This window comes from Ammospiza nelsoni, chromosome 21 (genome assembly GCF_027579445.1).
Source record: "Ammospiza nelsoni isolate bAmmNel1 chromosome 21, bAmmNel1.pri, whole genome shotgun sequence".
Lineage (NCBI taxonomy): Eukaryota > Metazoa > Chordata > Aves > Passeriformes > Passerellidae > Ammospiza > Ammospiza nelsoni.
This window is the reverse complement of record NC_080653.1, coordinates 654644-672886: the sequence shown is the minus strand read 5'-3', so window position 1 is coordinate 672886 and position 18243 is coordinate 654644. Positions and strand designations below refer to the sequence as shown.

Here is an 18243-nt window from a genome sequence, read left to right as displayed (position 1 = left end):
TATATCCTGTTCTGGAAGATACCAAAGCTGGAGTGGTGAGCTGTGAGAACAGTTTCTGCTGAGCAGGCAGGCATTCCTGGGTGTGTATTGATGGCAGAAACTCCAGCAATGGGTTGGTGTCACTGTCAAATGAAAGCATCCTTATGAGGATGGAGCTCACTGTCATGAAGCCTTACCACTGGCTGCCTCTTCTCAGCCATGGCTGGTGCCTTTAGCATTCCAGCAGGGAGCACATGATGGAAATCACCATTGGACCCCTTGTTCCTCACAGCCTTTAACTGCTCTTGCCCTTTCCCTCAGTCCCCATCTTCCCTCGCCTTCACCAGCAGTGGACATAGAGGAAATAAAAGCATTTGGACGCACTTGAAATAACCTTCCACTCCTGTTAATTGCTGGTGGAACTAAGTGGATTTATCTGAATGAGTTGAATGTAGGTAGGAGGTGAAGCTGTGACCCTGGGGAGGTTCTCAGATTTTCCCTCTTCAGAAACAAAAGCAGATTTGCAAGTCTGGTACATGCGTGTTTAGAGAGCAAGACTGAGTTTGTGACCCAGAGGAGCGAGGAGCTGGTGAGTGGTGGGAGAGATGACACAGGGGTCTGTCCAGACTGGCCATGCTGCTGGTCTGACTCTTGCCTGGCCTGAGGGCACCTGAGGAGGTACTGCATTGATGCTGTTCCTAGCAGCTTCCAAACACACTCGTTGTTTGACCTGGTGGTTTGCAAAGCCCTTCTCTGGGTCATGGACTTTCTCTGTACTGACACAGGAGGGAGTCAATGTGCCTAATCTGTGGGCACAGCGTCCTGCTGATCTGTCAGCTGTTCTTGTGATCTCTGCTTGAAAACTGTTTCCTCTTATGTTCCTACATCTTCAAGCAATTTCTTAATTTCCCCATCCTTCCCAGGGCAATAGGTACTTCCCAGTTACTGCTCCTCTGGGCTGGTGAACCAGCAGAAGCCAACTCTGCCCCAAGTGCTCCAAGGTCAGTTTGATCCTAAATGTGATTTTGGCCATGTGGGTCATAACATGCCTCTCCCCTCACCCCAGGTAGCTGCCAGGATCCAAAATCAGGGATTGCCCTCACCCTAGTGCCTGCTGGACTACACAGTGCTGGACTACTCAGTGCCAGCTGTCTGAACATTGTGCTGGCAAGGGCCTCCATAAATAACACAGGATTTGGGAACAGGACATAGCTGTGAGTGGGTGGCCAAGGCTGCCACCCTGCTGTCACCACTGATGCTCTCCACAGGGGAGCTCCCACAGGGCTTTGCATTTGGAGCTGCAAGTAGCCTTGTGTCTTTCAGAGAAAAAGGAGAGAGCTGTTTAATCCTGGAGGACCTGGAAGAGCCACAAGGAGGGGACTTCAGGGAGGATTTCATTAGAAATGGTCCAGATACATCAAACTATCTCCTGCAGGAAGCCGTACCCCATTACTGCTTCTATGTGCAGGACAGCTTACAGTACTTATTCTATTAAGAGCCTGGTGCTGCTTTGATACATTCCCAGGAGACTGTGATAAAATTTCTGACACTATTTTCCTCGACTGATTGCAGTCAGTCACTTCCAATGGAACTGGCTGCCTGCCTGATGCTGAGGTGACATTGTGTCCCTGACAGGCAGGCAGGTTCCTGGTGGAGTGGACATAGCAGCACCTGAGGGCTCCCAGGGGTGGGAAAACAACAGGCTTCTAGGGAATGTCCCCAAACATCACCAGCATCACTGACCTTCTCCCAGTGAAGCAGTGAACACTGCCCAGCTCCTGGCTCATAGCACACACAACAGATGCAGATTCCATGGGACACCTGCAGATGTTCTTTCTCTTCGCTGCTGGTGATGACATCCCAGGTGTGTCTGAATCAGCTCTCCTGCTCCAGCCTGGAGTTAATCCAGATGCTAGATGTAATCTTGTTCCTTTCTAACATCAGTGAACATTTGAATTGGACCAAAAGGCTCTGGCTTTACTCCATACCTGTGAACCTGAAGCATGTTTTCAAGCTGGTGGTCTTGCTCATGCAGTACATGGCCATCCCAGGTGCAAATATACATCCTTATATATTTTTGGTCACAAAATCTTTCACTATCAGAGTCTGTCCTGGTTTAGGGCAAATTTGGGAGGCAACTTCCAAAGAAGTCCCTCTAGAAAGCATATTCAAGTGGCCCCTCCCCCTACTGGTTTGGTAAAAGATTTCCTTGGAGAAAAGCGGAAAAAAACCTTCTTTGGTTCTTTAACAAGCAAAGTATTCAAAAGCATAAAAAATATTAAACATTAAAACTCCTCACTGTTCTGAAGACATGGCAAATTCAGAAAGTCCTTCTTGGGTGTAGCTCCGTTCACTCAGTCTCTTATCAGTCTCTCCTGCACTGGAAGATGCCATGCCCCGGCCCTAGTGGGCTGGGCCACAGGTGTGAGCTCCTGGTGTTTTTCTGGGATTTTAGTCTAGAGAAGTGCTGATCAGTTCCAAGAAAAAGAAAAGCCACAGTCTGGGGAACTTCTCTGCCTTAGCTAGCTAAAAAAAAAGTAAAAGGAGAGCTCTCTCCCACTGTCTGTCCCATGCTGCAGACAATGCAATCCATGAGAAGGAATGTGGGGAAGTGAGTGCAGTTTCTGAAAACAAACTGTGCTTCTTTTCCCCCCCACTTCGCTCTTGGAACCAGTCTTAAAGGTGCAGAACTTAATATTCAGCATAAACAGAACAGATGGCTGGGGATACTAGTATCATAAAGTCATCCTAGGACAAGCCAGCAATATTAGCACATTTTGATAGCTCCTGAGTCAAGGGTTCTGGACTGGCACTGCAGCACAGGCAGTTGGACCAAAAGTGTGCAACAGCCAAACCCTACTCCACAGCTCAGCTCCAATCCTCCCAAATTCCTGGTAGGAAACGCCTGCTCACAGTTGCATGTCTTCAAGGGGAAAATCCTGCCGTGGGTCAGTCACAGCCATGGGGCTTCCTGCATGTGCTGGGAGCTCCTTTGTACCCATATGGGCAAAAAGTAGGGTCCTGTAGGCTGCTGAGCCTAGGGGTGGCCGTTGCATCTGACCAGACCACCTTCCCTTTGGTACCCAAGGATCCCTTTGGGAAAGGGTCCTCTCCTCTCTCTTTGCTGTCCTCTACATGGTAAGAAATTGCTCTGGCCTAAAACCAGCATTTTATTTCAGGCTGGGGAATGGGCAGGGAAGCTCCTTCTTATGTGCTGCGTTTCTGTGACTGGGGAATTGAGAGAAACCAGAGACACACATCTAAGGGCCCAATCCTACAGCTCTCCCTGCAGCACTCAGTGCTGGCCAAGGGGAGGCAATGTCAAGCTGCTATTCCATCGGTTTTCTCTTTTTGCAGAAGCTTGGTGACCCCAGCTGAGGTACATGGTGCCTCAATGTCCTGGTTTTGCATGGGAGACATTTATGGAAGCGATGCAAAACTTTTAGCCACTGGAAACTTGTACACACCTCTATGAAAAATATGTTAAAGATGAAAGAAACCTGGGAACTTCCTGTTTATCTTCCAGCTGGCAAAGAGGTAACACACCCTGACCCTCTGTTTTGGCCAGGCCGGGCAGCCCCTGCCCCAGGCTGGGCCCCTTCCCCCAGGGCACCTGCCAGCCCCCTCCCATCGGCTGCTGGGCAGGGGAGGGAGTGCCGTGAGCAGGGCCATGGCTCCAATTTTTAACATCTTGCTGCTAGCCCAGGGCCAAGCTGAGTCCACCAGCCCCCAGAAGCAGCCTGGGCCGGGCCTGCTCGGCCAAGATTTTACCACCATGGAGTTCGCCCGCAGCCACCGGGCAGTGGGAAGGAGAAGCCACCCCCCCCTCCCCTCCCCCATCGTGATGCTGCTGAGTTCTGGCCTGGCGGATTAGATCCCAGCCTGGCTGATTAGATTCTGGCCTGGCGGATTAGATCCTGGCCTGGCGGATTAGATCCCAGCCTGGCTGATTAGATTCCGGCCTGGCGGATTAGATCCTGGCCTGGCTGATTAGATCCCGGCCTGGCGGATTAGATCCCGGCCTGGCAGATTAGATCCCGGCCTGGCTGATTAGATCCCGGCCTGGCGGATTAGATCCTGGCCTGGCTGATTAGATTCCGGCCTGGCTGATTAGATCCCGGCCTGGCAGATTAGATCCCGGCCTGGCTGATTAGATCCCGGCCTGGCAGATTAGATCCCAGCCTGGCTGATTAGATTCCGGCCTGGCGGATTAGATCCTGGCCTGGCTGATTAGATCCCGGCCTGGCGGATTAGATCCCGGCCTGGCAGATTAGATCCTAGCCTTCCATCCCCCCCAGCCGCAGTTCCCGCCATCTGTAGCACCCCGGCCAGGGTCAGGTGACAATCTGCAGGCCCTGGGCAAGATGTTAATTTTTAGTACTTCAATCCTCCCTTGAGTGAGAGAAAAGAACAAAATGCAGGCAATATAAAGGAGCAATATGAAGACATTGAGGTCAGTGAAGAAGTTAAGTCCCAGATGGGAGGGATGAGGAGATGTTTTAATCTTAGGGCTGAAATTCCCTTGTAAAGCTATGGAGAAAAGACTCTGTTTCCCTGTAGTACATGAAATCATGGGGATATAAAGAATTCAGATTGATATTGAGCAAATGCCTCTATGCCAAAGTAAGCAGATGATAAAGCAGTTGTAATCTATGAGAAGTTTGAACAGAAAGAGAGAAAAGAGTGAAGACCCTGTGCCCCCAGGGAAATAAGAAGACCTGTGTTCCCAAAGATGAAGACGATTTTAGAGATAGATAATGAGAAACTTTGCCTTTGAACAGCTCATCTTTAAAACCCATAAGTTGACATGGCCCATAAACACAGCTGTAGGAAAAGCTTGTGGAAAATGGGAGGGATTTCATGATTGCAGATTTCCCCCAGTGGCTGCTATTGATGGAAATTAAAAGTCATGAGACAACTGTTTTCTTGTGGAGAAACCTCCATAACATTAACAAGAGGGACTTCTCTCCCTAAGTGAACTGAAAAAAGACTTTTTTAGAGGTGGTAAACTAACTGAAATTTTAGGTTTTGTTTCTTTACATTGTCAGTGGGAAAGAAAAAGTTGTGGGGGGAGGAGAAGTGTCCTGAAGGTTTGTTCTGATTCTTATTACTCTTCCTTTTAGTTACTGTTAATAAACTTTTTTTTATACCCTTTTAGAGTGTTGTGCCTGCTTTGCCTTTCTCCTAATCCGACCTCACAGCAGGAAGTGAGTGTATGGTGATTGGCCAGCACTGAACCTACCACATGCATTGGTGCATTGGCTGGGAAATCTTAAAACTGGCGAAATCTCAAATTGGAGAACCAAAGCCACTACACTCCTCCTGGTGTGGTGTCCATGCTGCTGCTTAAGAATTGCTTCAGATTCTCCAGGAACCAAAGCCTCTCCTAGGCCACCCATCACTTCTTGTCGCTGCAGGACCATGGGGCTGGACCACAGCACTGTTGAATTCCTCCTGAGGAAAGTTTAGAGAGGACCTGCAGGCTTTTCTCTGTGGTGTGGGATGCTGGAAAGGGCAGTAATTGCTGCTATTATGGCTGTCTGTGACCCGCCAAGCCTGTAGCCAGACAAATTATTAGGATGGGGTAGGAAGAAAAGTCACCTGGGACATGAGACAAGTAGTCTTGACCTCAAAATATTTCCAAGCTATTGGCACAGGGAAGAGGATGCTCTTGTTGAGTGTTGCAGCACTGCAAAGCAAATGCTGTTCTGCTGAGCTGATGAGTTCTGTGTTGTGGGGCATCTGTGTTGTGGGGCTGCACTCACCATGTGTGCATATGAAAAACTCACTGGCCTGGCAGTAAAAAGATACAAGTGCCTATTTGGAAGATGTCTCCAGGATGATGGGAGCACATCTGTATCATCTTGGTTTTTCCATCCTTGAGTTTGGAATAACAAGGATTCATCTGGAGAATGTGATTTTACTGCTAACAGTGGCAAACTCAAATGTCCTTGTGTTTCATGTGTCTTTGCAGTGACCTTGTGCTTTCTGTGGCAAGGGTTGACATCACAAACATGGTCAGATGCAGGTAGGGAACGATGATGTGCAGATGTTGACACCACCTGGAAGATAAGTTACAAAGCTCATCACAATGTTTAAATATGGATATAAGAGAGAAAAAAGGATAGAGTTAGAGAACTCTGCTAACGTTTTTAACTCCTATTAAAACCCTCCTTGAACTACTCTTGTCACACTCAATCTGGTGTTGACTCTGTCTTTCTAAAGCCATATTCAGACCTGCCTTCCTCTCAAGCCTGTTCATCATGATGTCTCTGTCCACACACTGACAGCTCCTTGAGCCCTTTTTCTCCAAGGACTTGCAGGATTGGTGAATGGCTCCAATCAGTGCTTGGGACAGATAGAGGTTTGGTACAGCAGTGTGTGGGGGATGGTGTCTGATGACTCCTGAGACACAACAGATGTCTCTGTCATGTGTAGGCAGTGTGGCTGGGGGAATGCAGTAGCAGCCCTGAGCAGCATTTATTCTGGGAGAGGATCTGGGATGGACTATCTGTCTGGATAATATTACCTGCAACAGGATGGAGAGGCTCCTCAGTGAGTGCTCATCACAGGTGGGGAGAGCAGAACTGGGGGCACGACAAGGAGGCGGGCATTAATTCCAGAAGGGAATAAATGTGCTCACCTGACAATGGGATTTGCCTCATCTGTACTCTTTGGGCAGATATGGCTGGTAATGTCAGGTCTGTGCCTTGGGCTTGTTCAATTCTCCTCTGTCCTGCCCCAGGCTGGCCCATGGACTGCAGCAAGGTCCCTGCTGGCAGCCCCAGTGGCATCTACATCATCCAACCCACAGGACTGCAAACATCATGGTGTACTGTGAGATGAGTGGGGCAGACAGGGGCTGGACTGTCATCCAGAGGAACTGGCAGCTCAGTGATCTCCTGGGACGAGTCCTGGAGCACCTATGAGCATGGCTTTGGGAATGTGCACTGGGTTCTGGCTGGGCACTGAGTACATCCATCAGGTCACCAGGCAGAAGGTCTACCAGGTCAGGTTTGTCATCTGGGATGCTTCAAATAACATGAAGTTTGCAGACTACAAATTGTTCAGCCTGGATGATGAGTTCTAGAGCTACCAGCTGAGGCTGGGAGTGCACTCATGAAAGGCTTATTTTGGAGTAATTGAAGGCCCTACAATGACCAGAAGAAATGGCAGTGGTATATGTTAAGGAACATCAAAAAAGAGGTGACTTTGGAGGCACAGGGAAACAATTTAGTGGATTTGGAAGATAGGGATGTGGCCTAATCGGGGTAATGATGGTGTTAACCTCCATGGGGGAAATGCAGTAAGTCCCGATGTTTAGCGAGACAAAGAGAGAAAACTCGTCCAAATGGGAGCAAGGAAAGATAATGAAGGGAAGTGGAAGTTACTGGATGTGAAACAGTTGTTAAGTAAACCACTTGGCAGGAAAATGCTAGAAGGCATGCATAACAGAATACATTGGGGTACACAAAGCACTGAGTGATCAGTACCTAAGGGACTGGAGTTTTTGGAAAAGCTAAGCAGGTAACTGAACAGTGTGTGATATGTCAACAGGTAAATAGGACAGTAATGAGACAAGACACCAAGAGGAGGGCAGGAGCTAGCCTTATGACCTTTTCAGAACATCCAGGTAGATTTTACTGAGCTTCCCCAGGTACAATGGTGGAAATTTTTGCTAGTGATAGTAGATTACTTAATCCATTGGGTACAGGCAGTGCTCACTGTTAAAGCCAATGCCAGTATTTTAGGCAAAACCGTTCTGGAATTAATTATTCCCCAATATGGGGTGGTGAATAGGATTGATTCGGACTGATGAACTCATTACACCTCTAGAATATTACACCCAGGGCTTGAACAACAGCAGGTTGTTCAAGCCCTGGGTGTAAAATGGGAGCTATACACTCCATGGCATCTACAAAGTTCTGGTAGTGTTGAAAGGATAAATCAAAATCTTAAAATAACTCTGATTAAGCTGATTGAAACCCAGATGTCATGGATAAAATGCCTCCCTTTAGCCCTGTTAAGAATTAGAACCCAGCCTCAGTCAGATTTAGGAGTCTCACCCTATAAAATGAACTTTGGACTACCTTTTTTGACTTCGCCACAGAGAGTTGCCAGCTATGAGGAGGGGGAAGCCAGTGCCAGAAAATATGTCTATAGCAGAGACCTTAAAAGAGGTAAGGCATGAAGGGATAATCCCTCAAACTACGATCCCGAATTTCAGAATTCATAATGTTAACCTTGGAGGTTGGATAATGATGAAGTCATGGAAAGACCAGTTTCAAACCCTTCAGTGGGAAGGTCCCTTTCAGGTGCTGCTCACCACTGAGTAGGCTGTGCGAACTGCAGAGCGGGGATGGACTCATGCCAACAGAATTAAGGGCCTGGTAGAAGAACCAAAGGAATGGATCGTAACATCCAGACCGGGTGAGACAAGATTGACTTTTAAGCAGAGACTGAGAGATAACCAGAAAAGCCCCGGGACATCCAAAATGTAGGGTCTATCTTCTACCAGCCAGCTTGGGGACTGCTTAAGTAACACTTTGAGTGGGGGATATGAATTGTATTGGTTATTGATGTAATTGTCCTATTTAGTGGATAGGGATTGCAGGTGTCTGTTGAGGGGAAGTACACGGGAAACAGTGGGAAGTGCTGGGTTGATTTGCTTGGGAATTGACAAGTGGAGTACGACGGGAACTGGAGGGCAAGACTGGGTTGGCTCCTGTGTTTGCCCACGAGAAGGTTATATAACCCTGCTGCATGCAGCAACCCCGTAGGCATAGTAGGTGGGGGTAGAAGCCATACCAGACCCCTATCATTCCCTTTTTGTCTATTTCACCTTAGTTGTCTTTTCCCTCCTGGAATCCAAACAAATTCTTGAGCAATCATTTTATGTGGATACTCTTTTCACTACTCACACTGTTGTCAACCCTCACTGTTATGACCCTTCCAAACTATGCTGAAGAAGAAAAACAAACTAAAATACCCCCACAAAGAAGGCAAAGTGATCTATGAAAAGCATGAGTGGAAAATGGAAATTAATTGCTCGAGCCAAATGACTTATAAAAAGGAAAAGGGGGGATTGTTATAGATGGGTAATATGATGATTGGCTCTTGCAATAAAGGGATGAATATTGTGTGTATGTTAAGAGAAGTTTTGTTGATGTATGGTTATGTTGTTGTAGTTTGTTGTTTGGACACCCTCTGTTCTCCCCCTTCCCCCCTCTGTATCGTCAGGGCTGTCAGGGACATGTGGAGGGAGGGTGTGTACATGTGCCCCTTGCGTGGGGCAGTTGGGAATGGGGAAAGCTTGTTGCTGGGGGGGCTTAGCACAACATCTCACCTCCAAGCAAGTTGCAGGAAGGTTTCCACCAAGGGATGGCAAAGAAGAGTTGCCTGGCAGACTTTGGGAGGGGCTAGGGTTGGCTGATGCAACCAGGGGTATAAAAAGTGGAGCAGCCATTTTGTGGATGAGCCTCTGACAGTCGGCCACACTCCCAGCACTGTCTGTTTTCCTTATTCAGTCCTTTGTTGTGTTTGTTGCAGTTTAATAAACTTTTGAAATTTTAAAGGGTGCAGTCATTTCTCACATGCTTATCAGGGTGGGGAAAAGTACTGGGGCTAGCTAGGAACTATATAACTATACAGCAATAGAGCTAGAATATATATGTAAAGAATATAGAGAATATATAAAAGCAAAAATAATTCTGGCAACAGCAACATGCATCCGGAAGTTTAGGATCGAAAGGAATGAGGGACTTGTCTTTACAAACAAGCTGTGGATCTGCTGGTAAATAAAGCTGGATACTGAGTGATAAAAGAAACAATGGGAAGAATTCCACTGATTCATAAATGGAATGAGAGATTTGTCTTTACAAATAAATTGTAGGTCTTTTGATAAATAAAATTCAATATTGGGAGTTGAAAGAAACAATGGGAAGAACCATAAATTCCATAAGGAATTCCACTAATTGACACAAGGAAAAGACAAAGGTGTGGGGAGGTTATACATTAGAAAGGGGCCTTAGGTATTAGGTGTTTTGGGGAGTCTGTACCTCTCAAGTCCCTCAGCCAATGGGGAAAGAGAGAGGGACATGTGGTTGGGAAATTAGGATAAAAAGGTGGCTGTGTTGGCCAAAAATTGGAGAGACCCCAGGGGAATTCCCCATGGCCTCTCCCTTTATTCAAGTAAAGTAATGCGACTCCCCTGTCTACTTTTTGGACATAAATCTCTGGTGTTTGTGGGTTAATTTTCCTGGCAGGATCAAAGGAGGCTGCGTCCTCCAAAACCTTGAGAGAAAAAAACCCCATGGGAGTGTGACCCAGTGGACTTCCTCCCTTTATTGGAATAAAGTTGCAGGACTCCTCTGTCTCCTTTATGGACACTGGCTTTTCATATCATGGTTTTCCATACAGCACTGAGCAGGATGAGACAGAATGAGAGTTCTTGCACCTGTTGTACCACCAGCCCCTGTACCTGCACCCTAACCTGGCTGTGCCCCAGTGCCCAGTTCACCACCCAAGGAACTGGTCACACAAACTGGGCCCATGCATCCAGTGCTTGGGTGGCACCAGCAGTTTCTCCCCCCTGATCTGCCATCTGACCTCCAGCTCCTGCTGTGGTCCTGTTAGAACCGTTTGTACCCCTGTGTGTCACCAGCACTGGGTGTTCATCTGGCTCCAGTACACTCTCTGTTCTGGATGATGGTTCCCTGGGCAGCAGGTCCCACAGTGAGGGCAGGAGAGGAGCAGGGGACAACTGCAAGTCTCCATCTGGGGGAGGCTCAGTCCCTTCTTCTCCCTCGTTCCATAATTCAGCTTCCCTTGTGGCCTCCAGATACCCTGGCTGGGCTCACACTTCCAAGGCCATCCATGCCCTGGCACTGTTACTTCAAGGGTCCACAGTGCTGGCGGGCACACCATGGGGTCCCAGCTGCAAGGACCTCCCTTATAGCTGTAGGGTGAGGATGTCACTGAGGGGTAACAGCAGCCAGGGCTTCCCCAGTGCCCACAGGTTGGGATGTCAGGCACAGCTTGGCACCTTGGCTTTGGGGCTGCACTTGGTGTCCAGGTGGGTGCAGAGAGCCAGCCCTGCTCCTGTGTGGCATGGGGAGTGCTGCTGGAAGGGCTGGGGAGACCTTTCTCATTTGTTTTGACATTGTACTGCCAGAAATGTGTCTAAGACAAATGCTACAGTCCCTGTTTATATATGGCACTGGAAGCAAGGGTCAGAGCTACAGATGAGGCCCTTTTGCTGCTCAGTGTGTGTGGAATCCCACGTAAAATGTCAGAGCACAGTATCCCCTCAAGTAATGCACCAGGTGAAGGTGGACAGACCTGGTGGATGTCTAACAGAAATTTCTGGCATGACCAGGTGAAAGACTGTCCCTACACGGCTTGGCTTCAAACCCTGCAAGTATTAACAACACTCAGAAAAATCCTTATCAGTAGCTTTTGTCGATTTTGTGGAATTCAGTGTGAACACCAGCAGCTGAGAACTCTTATCACTGAAGCATGACAGCTGGCACGTGAGAAGAGGAGTCTGTGGAAGGAGGTAAGCAAACCATAATTTCCAGGAATAGGTTATTGGAATAAGATCCCAGTATTACCAGGTGGAACGTGTCTGGGCTTGTCTGACCCTTGCTGCTGGGCCAAAGGGGGCAGCTGTGGTGTTTCACCTCAGAGACACTTTTGGCTGGCTGGATGTTGCAGCTGGGCGCTGAAACAAGTCCGGTCAAGGTTAGAAACTCAGTTTACCTCTGGTGGAAAGGCTTCAGGCTAGGGTGAAGAGGAAAAGGAGACGGATTCTGCCGGAGGGTTTAATCCAGAGTTTATTCCATGGTCACAGACATCTGAATCTTGGTAACAGCTCCAACAGAATACTGACCCCATGGTCCTGGCTCAATTTAAGCCCAGGGACAGAGGGAGGGGAAGGGACAGGTGAGCACCAACCAGGTGGGAGGAGGAGGGTCTCAGGGGATAAACGACACTTGGCTATGCCAATGACCCCCAGGCCTGAGGGGCATCCTTCAAACTTGACCAACCACACGATGGCCTTGCTGGAATGTTAAGGATTGACTGACAACCCAGAAAGGGGGCGAGGGGGAGGGGTAAGGGAGAGGTATTGCAACACCTGGGAAGGGACTGGGAAATCTAAAACAGGAAATGAGCTCACACTGCAACAACAGGTGAGTTCTGCTGTTTGGATTGACTACTTCACCTTGCTGAAAAACAGAACTGAACTGCAGGCAGAGATGCCTTGTGCCTTCCATCAGCAAAGGCTGGGGCCAAGGTCAACATTCATTCCTAGGGGTGGTCCCTGACTCCTGGATGCTTTGTGGCAGCTCTGAACAAAAACTTTATAGTCATACAGTGCTGCTTTCCCTACACTCCCTGCCTATATCCCATATGTCCTGAGGGGGAGAAACAAGCTCAAGAGGGCTCTGCTGACCTGCTCTCCCTCACTGTGTGTGGGTGGGCATCACCCCAGCTGGGGTGCTTTCTCATGTAGAACATCTCCATTCTCTTGTGGCCAGTGCATCAGGCAGCAGCTGCAACTGTTGGGTCACATCTGTGCAGGGCATTTTGGTAAATCCTCAGCATCAGACTGGAATCTCATCTTTCTTCCCCCCTGCTTTCAGTCCCCATTTTCATCCAGTGCTTGGGCAGCACCAGCAGGTCCTCTGCACTGACCTGCTGGCTGACCCTAGGGACCATGGTCCTGCTAGGTGTTATCACAAGCTTTTCTTGGTTTTGTGGAATCCTGTGTGAACCCCAGCAGCTGGGAACCCTTACCACAGACACACAACAGATGAGCAGAGGTACCTGTAGAGGACAAATAGACCATAAATTCCCAGGAATAGATGCATACTGCTATTTGTTCAGCTGCTTCACCTCACTGATGAGCCCTATAAAACATAGGGGTTGGCCATGCTGCCACCAGACCAGACCTACTCAGATCCCCACTGCACAGGGTCCCAACAGAGACAGCATGGATGAGTGTGGCATGGCATGGCATGGCATGGCATGGCATGGCATGGCATGGCATGGCATGGCATGAATTCTGTGTGCAGCTGGGCATCCTAGCCTTTCTTTCCAAACTCCTAGGTCCCTGTGCTTTGTTTATCCCTCCTCCAGGAGCTCCTGAGTATCTTTATGTACCAGCAATGCCCACAACCCAACATGTCAGTTCTGCTCCAGAGGATTCACATTCCCAAATTCACTGTGTATCTTCTTTCTCCAGCTGTTCATCACTACAGTCCTCTGTTCTTCACCTCCATGCTGGCCCTGCTATCCCCACTTCTTGCTCTGCACATTGAAAACCTGGAGAGATGAAAGTAAATTTAGATGAAATTGTTAATATCCATTCTGACGGGCGTTTTCCTGGTATGTGTTCTCTGTCTTATATCCCTGAACTCTGTTTATCGAACTATCAGGAGCCGTCTCCTCTGTACAGAAAGGGAGATGTGGAAAATAGTCTTGTAGAAATAAAAGAATCCTGATCAAATCTTCCTCTAATTTAATATCTTAAACAAACTTCACCAGATTTGGTAATTCAGCCCTCTTTGTTACTGACAAGGTTGTATGTGGCAGCTTTTTCTAGACAGATTGTTTCTCTTCCTTTATGTATTCTCTTCCCATATATATTTGTATAGTCATTCACAGCCCTGAAACTTCAGAGACACTTTGTATAAGCGACTAATCAAAATGCTTTCTGAAGCTTGCACGTGGCAAAACAATCCCAAAACTTCATCGCACCACTGATGGAGGTCACAATTCTAGAGGCTGTCAGGGAAACAGTCTTACTGAGATGGGTGCTGGGATTTCTCTGAAACAGAGCATTGTTCTCTCATAGCTGTGAGCTCCCTCACACTCTGAAGGTTTCTGGAGCTCTTTATGAATTGAACGAGCACATGAATCCTTCATCACTGAAAAGCAGGTTCACAGCAACACCTTCCATTTGTTGATCTTGGTCTGAGAGCACCCATGGTCTGATTTCCCTCTCAATCCTTCTCTCTCTGTACATATTTCTACTCATCACTACTACCCTGAGTAACTTGTTCAAGTGGAAAGTGTCCCTGCTTATAGCAGGGTGGTTGGGCTAGATAGTCTTTTAAAGGTCCCTTCCAACCTAAACCATTTATGATTCTGTGGTTCTACTCAGTTATGCTGTCTGCTCCTTGCTGAGAGGAGCAAATAGGCAGCCGTTAATGGATGCAGCATTCCCATTCCTAGTCTCTGATGCCTTTGAAGTTTTTCCAACTAAAAACTACCACACAGGAAGAAAAATGAGCCAAGTGGCATCATTGAAATGCCCTATAAAAAACTCAGTGCTGGAAATAATATCCTGTGGGGGGTGGACTTACCTCTGTGCTGTGGCACAGGGCTGCTCTTCTCACTCCATGTTTTCCTGATGCAGATGAAGCTGGAGGGATCATCCAGCAGAACCAGGCAGCTGACCCTCAGCAGGCACAGGGCCGCAGCAATAAGGATCCACATTCCCCAGGGAACAGGGAGGGGTGTAGGGAATGAAGGCACAGTTGTGGTGAGTTGGCAATCAGCCTGGGGATCAGCCAGCCCAGTGCTTCAGCAGAACTCCAAGTACTCCTCCAAACTTGAAGGCCACTGAAGGAGAGTGGGGTCAGGTTGGAAATGGGGAAGAAATGTCAGACAATGAGGGTGGTGAGGACCTGGCACAGGTTGCCCAAAGAAGCTGTGACTGCTCCATCCCTGAAAGTGTCCAAGTCCAGGTTGCATGGGGCTTCGAGCAACCTGGTTTAGTGGAAGGTGTCCCTGGCCATGGCAGGGGGATGGAACAAGATGTGCTTTAAGGTCACTTCCAAGCCAACCCATTCTGGGATTCTGTGATCTCAGAGGACTCTACTTTGCTATCATTACTCTGCTGCCACAGGCCCACAGAGGATGTCTCTTCTCAGTCCCAGGATGTCCCTGGGACAGCCATCCACAGGGTCTAATGCTAAGGGAATGAGGTTTCCTCCTTCTCAACCCTAGGGATGCAGTGGATGCCAAGGACAGCACACTGGGATGTTGTGCATTGGTCCTCCAATGTTCTCTCATGCCCCAGGTTGGCCCAAGGACTGCAGCAAGGTCCCTGCTGGCAGCCCCAGTGGCATCTACATCATCCAACCCACAGGACAGCAAACATCATGGTGTACTGTGAGATGAACAGGGAGGATGGAGGCTGGACTGTCATCCAGAGGAATCACAGAGATACTCCAGTCAGCTGGGATGAGTCCTGAAGCACCTACAAGCAAAGCATGGCTTTGGGAATGTACACACCGAGTTCTGGCTGGGCACTGAGTACATCCACCAGATCACCAGGCAGAATGTCTACCAGGTCAGGTTTGTCATCTGGGATGCTTCAAATAACATGAAGTTAGCAGACTACAAACTGTTCAGCCTGGATGATGAGTTCTAGAGCTACCAGCTGAGGCTGGGAGTGCACTTGGGGAGTGAAGGATGCAATGGCCTCCAAGGGCATGACCACCATGCATGACAATGTGAAGTTCTCTGCTAGAGATCGGGATCAGGACACGTCTGATGGGAGCTGTGCCGCCAGCTCTGGGGGTGGTGGTGGAACTCGGCATGTCACTTTGTACATCTGAACTTCAAAGGGGCATGACATGGAGCAACCTGTGCCTGGGGAACTGCAAAGCCTCGGCCATCCTCATTAAACCCACCACCTACTGCTAGTTGCATTTTCATTTCCTTTCTGCCCAACCTGGGGCTAATTCAGGCACTCCAAAGAATTGGAACAAAGCAAAACCAAACTGGGTGTGCCACAGGGTCTTTGCAGAGGTTGGTCATATGTAGCTACTGAATAAAATAAGACATTTTCAACTTTTTCTTCCTTCTGTAGATTTTCTCTACTTCTCAGCTGTGCCTGTGTTGTCTAGTTCAGAGTCAGACCATTTTAATTACATTAATAATAGAAACAGTCTCTTGGAAACTAAGAAGTTTCCAGATCGGTAGTGCACTTTATACAACATGTGAAACGCTCAACTCAGTAGACTTCTGTGGCTTTGTCAGTTAATTTACATCTTTAGTTTCAGGAAAACTACCTAATTTCTACTGAAGATCTTGCTCAAGATACTAAAGTGCACAGACAACTTCCCACTCCGAACCTCCTGCATGTAAGGCCTAATAGATGTTAATTAGTCAAATAAATTTGTATTCAAAGAACTGTCTGAATTGTGAAAGTTTATTTCAGACCTTTGAAGTTCTCAAAGAGGTTAATGCATTAGAGGGTTTCTACTGCTGCTGTTCAGGTTTTCCCTGAGCCATGATGACTTCCAGAGTCAGTGCTGGTAGAACAGTTGGGCTTGATGTAGAGGGCTTTTCCAACCCCCATGATTCTATGATACATCCTCATCTTTGAGGGCAGAACCCTTCAGCAGATGCCACCCTTTCCAGCTTCCGGCCTCCATGGTATTTATGTACTAAAGTTGCCTCCAGTGGGCATGTGAGTCCTGGAGTGCCTTTGGCTCAGGGAGATGAGAGCTGTTTCCTAATCAATATAGAGACATGAGCTAGAAAATAAGTCATCAATAACAAATCTTCTATTACTTTGTCATGCTTGTGTGTGATTTTTTACACTGTCATTTTACTGCTTGTCTGCCTTGAAATGTGGGATTTCTCTCCCTGCCTCCTACTGCCTCCTGCTCCTCTGCAGTGAGTCATGAAGTGTGTGACAGGTGGGAGTAGGCATCTGCCAGCTCAGAAAGGAGACTACACCCAGTGTAGGAGACAATAACTTACATAAAACGTTCTTGGCTGTCAAACTTGGGAATTTCTTGTTGCATTTAGAAATCTTTTTGGTTTTTTTCTTGGCTAACTCTCTTGCCTTGAGATACACATTGAGATGTATGATTAAAGGAACTCTCTGCTAATGCCTTCCCCTCCCAGGCTGGACACTCATTATACATGCAGGTAGGGTGAGAGGCAGCTCAGGGGCAGTGTCCCCACCTGTGTTGGGCTCCCAGCACCATATTCCCTTCCAGGACAGGAAAGACAATTCCATTGGATATTCCATCCTCATGGTGAGTCTCCTTAGCAAGATGCAGAAAAGTCTCTTTTGCACCATGTCCCCTCATTATCTTTAACCAGTGTGACATTTGTCTGGAAGACACTGTCCCCATCTGCCCTTGTGAGACCCGATCTGCAGGGCTGCCTGCACCTCTGGGGTCTTTAGCACAGGAAAGATGTGAAGCTGTTGAAGCCAGTCCAGAGGTGGCCACTGAGATGCTCCAAGGGCTGGAGCCCCTCCACTGTGGAGAGAGGCTGGGGATGCTGGGGGTGTCCAGCCTGAGAAAGAGAACTTAGAGCCCCTTCCAGTGCTTGAAGGGGCTCCAGGAGAGATGGAGAGGAACTTTGGACAAGACTCTGGAGTAACAGGACAAGGGGGAATGGCTTCCCACTGCCAGAGGGCAGGGTTAGATGGAATATTGAGAAGAAAGTCTTTCCTGTGAGCATGGTGAGGCCCTGGCACAGGTTGCCCAGAGAAGTTGCCCCTCCCTGGAAGTGTTCCAGGCCAGTTTGGACTGGGCTTGCAGCAACCTGGTCTAGTGGAAGGTGTTCCTGGCCATGGCAGTAAGGTTGGAATGAAATAGGTTTAAGTCCCTTCCAACCCAAACCACTCCATGATTTTTTGAGGTGATACCTCACTTTTCCTAGAAGCTCCAAGGTTGCTGTGCATCCTCAGGCCTCTCTTGCTCTCTCCAGGGAGGTTCAGCTTGTCCCACAGTAACAAGAGATGGGATGTAGTGAGCCAGCCCTCTCCAGCAGGCTCCACTTTCTGGGCAAACAACCTGGCATGCATCACCATCATGAAACCCAATTAAAATGCAATGTCAGTGTGAAAAGAAGGGATTTGAGAAGTGTAATATCACCATTTCATTTCTGTTGGTCCCCAGAGGGTGCTCTTGCCCATGGTTTGCCAGGCAGCTTCCTGAGGGAAATCTGGCAGACAAGGAGAGCCCAGAAATATTCTATGAGGAGTCTGGCTGCAGGCTGCAATTTTCTTTTCTATGTTCCTTGCTCTGTCCTGCCACTACATGGAGTGTTAAGATCCTGTCAGCACTAGCTGTTCACACAGGGAGAGAGGCCATCCATGGAAAAAATCACCAAGAACCTCATTGCATAGATATCGAATCATGGACTCACAGAATGGTTTGGGATCTTAAAGCTCATCTGGTTCCATCTCTCTGCCATGGGCAGGAACACCTTCCACTAGACCAGGGT

The 18243-nt window shown here is 48.1% G+C and overlaps 1 pseudogene; it reads left to right on the top strand.

The window, feature by feature from the left end:
• The first annotated feature begins 6910 nt into the window (after positions 1–6910).
• LOC132082804 (fibrinogen-like protein 1-like protein) lies at positions 6911–15696 on the top strand (annotated as a pseudogene).
• Positions 15697–18243: the final 2547 nt, after the last annotated feature.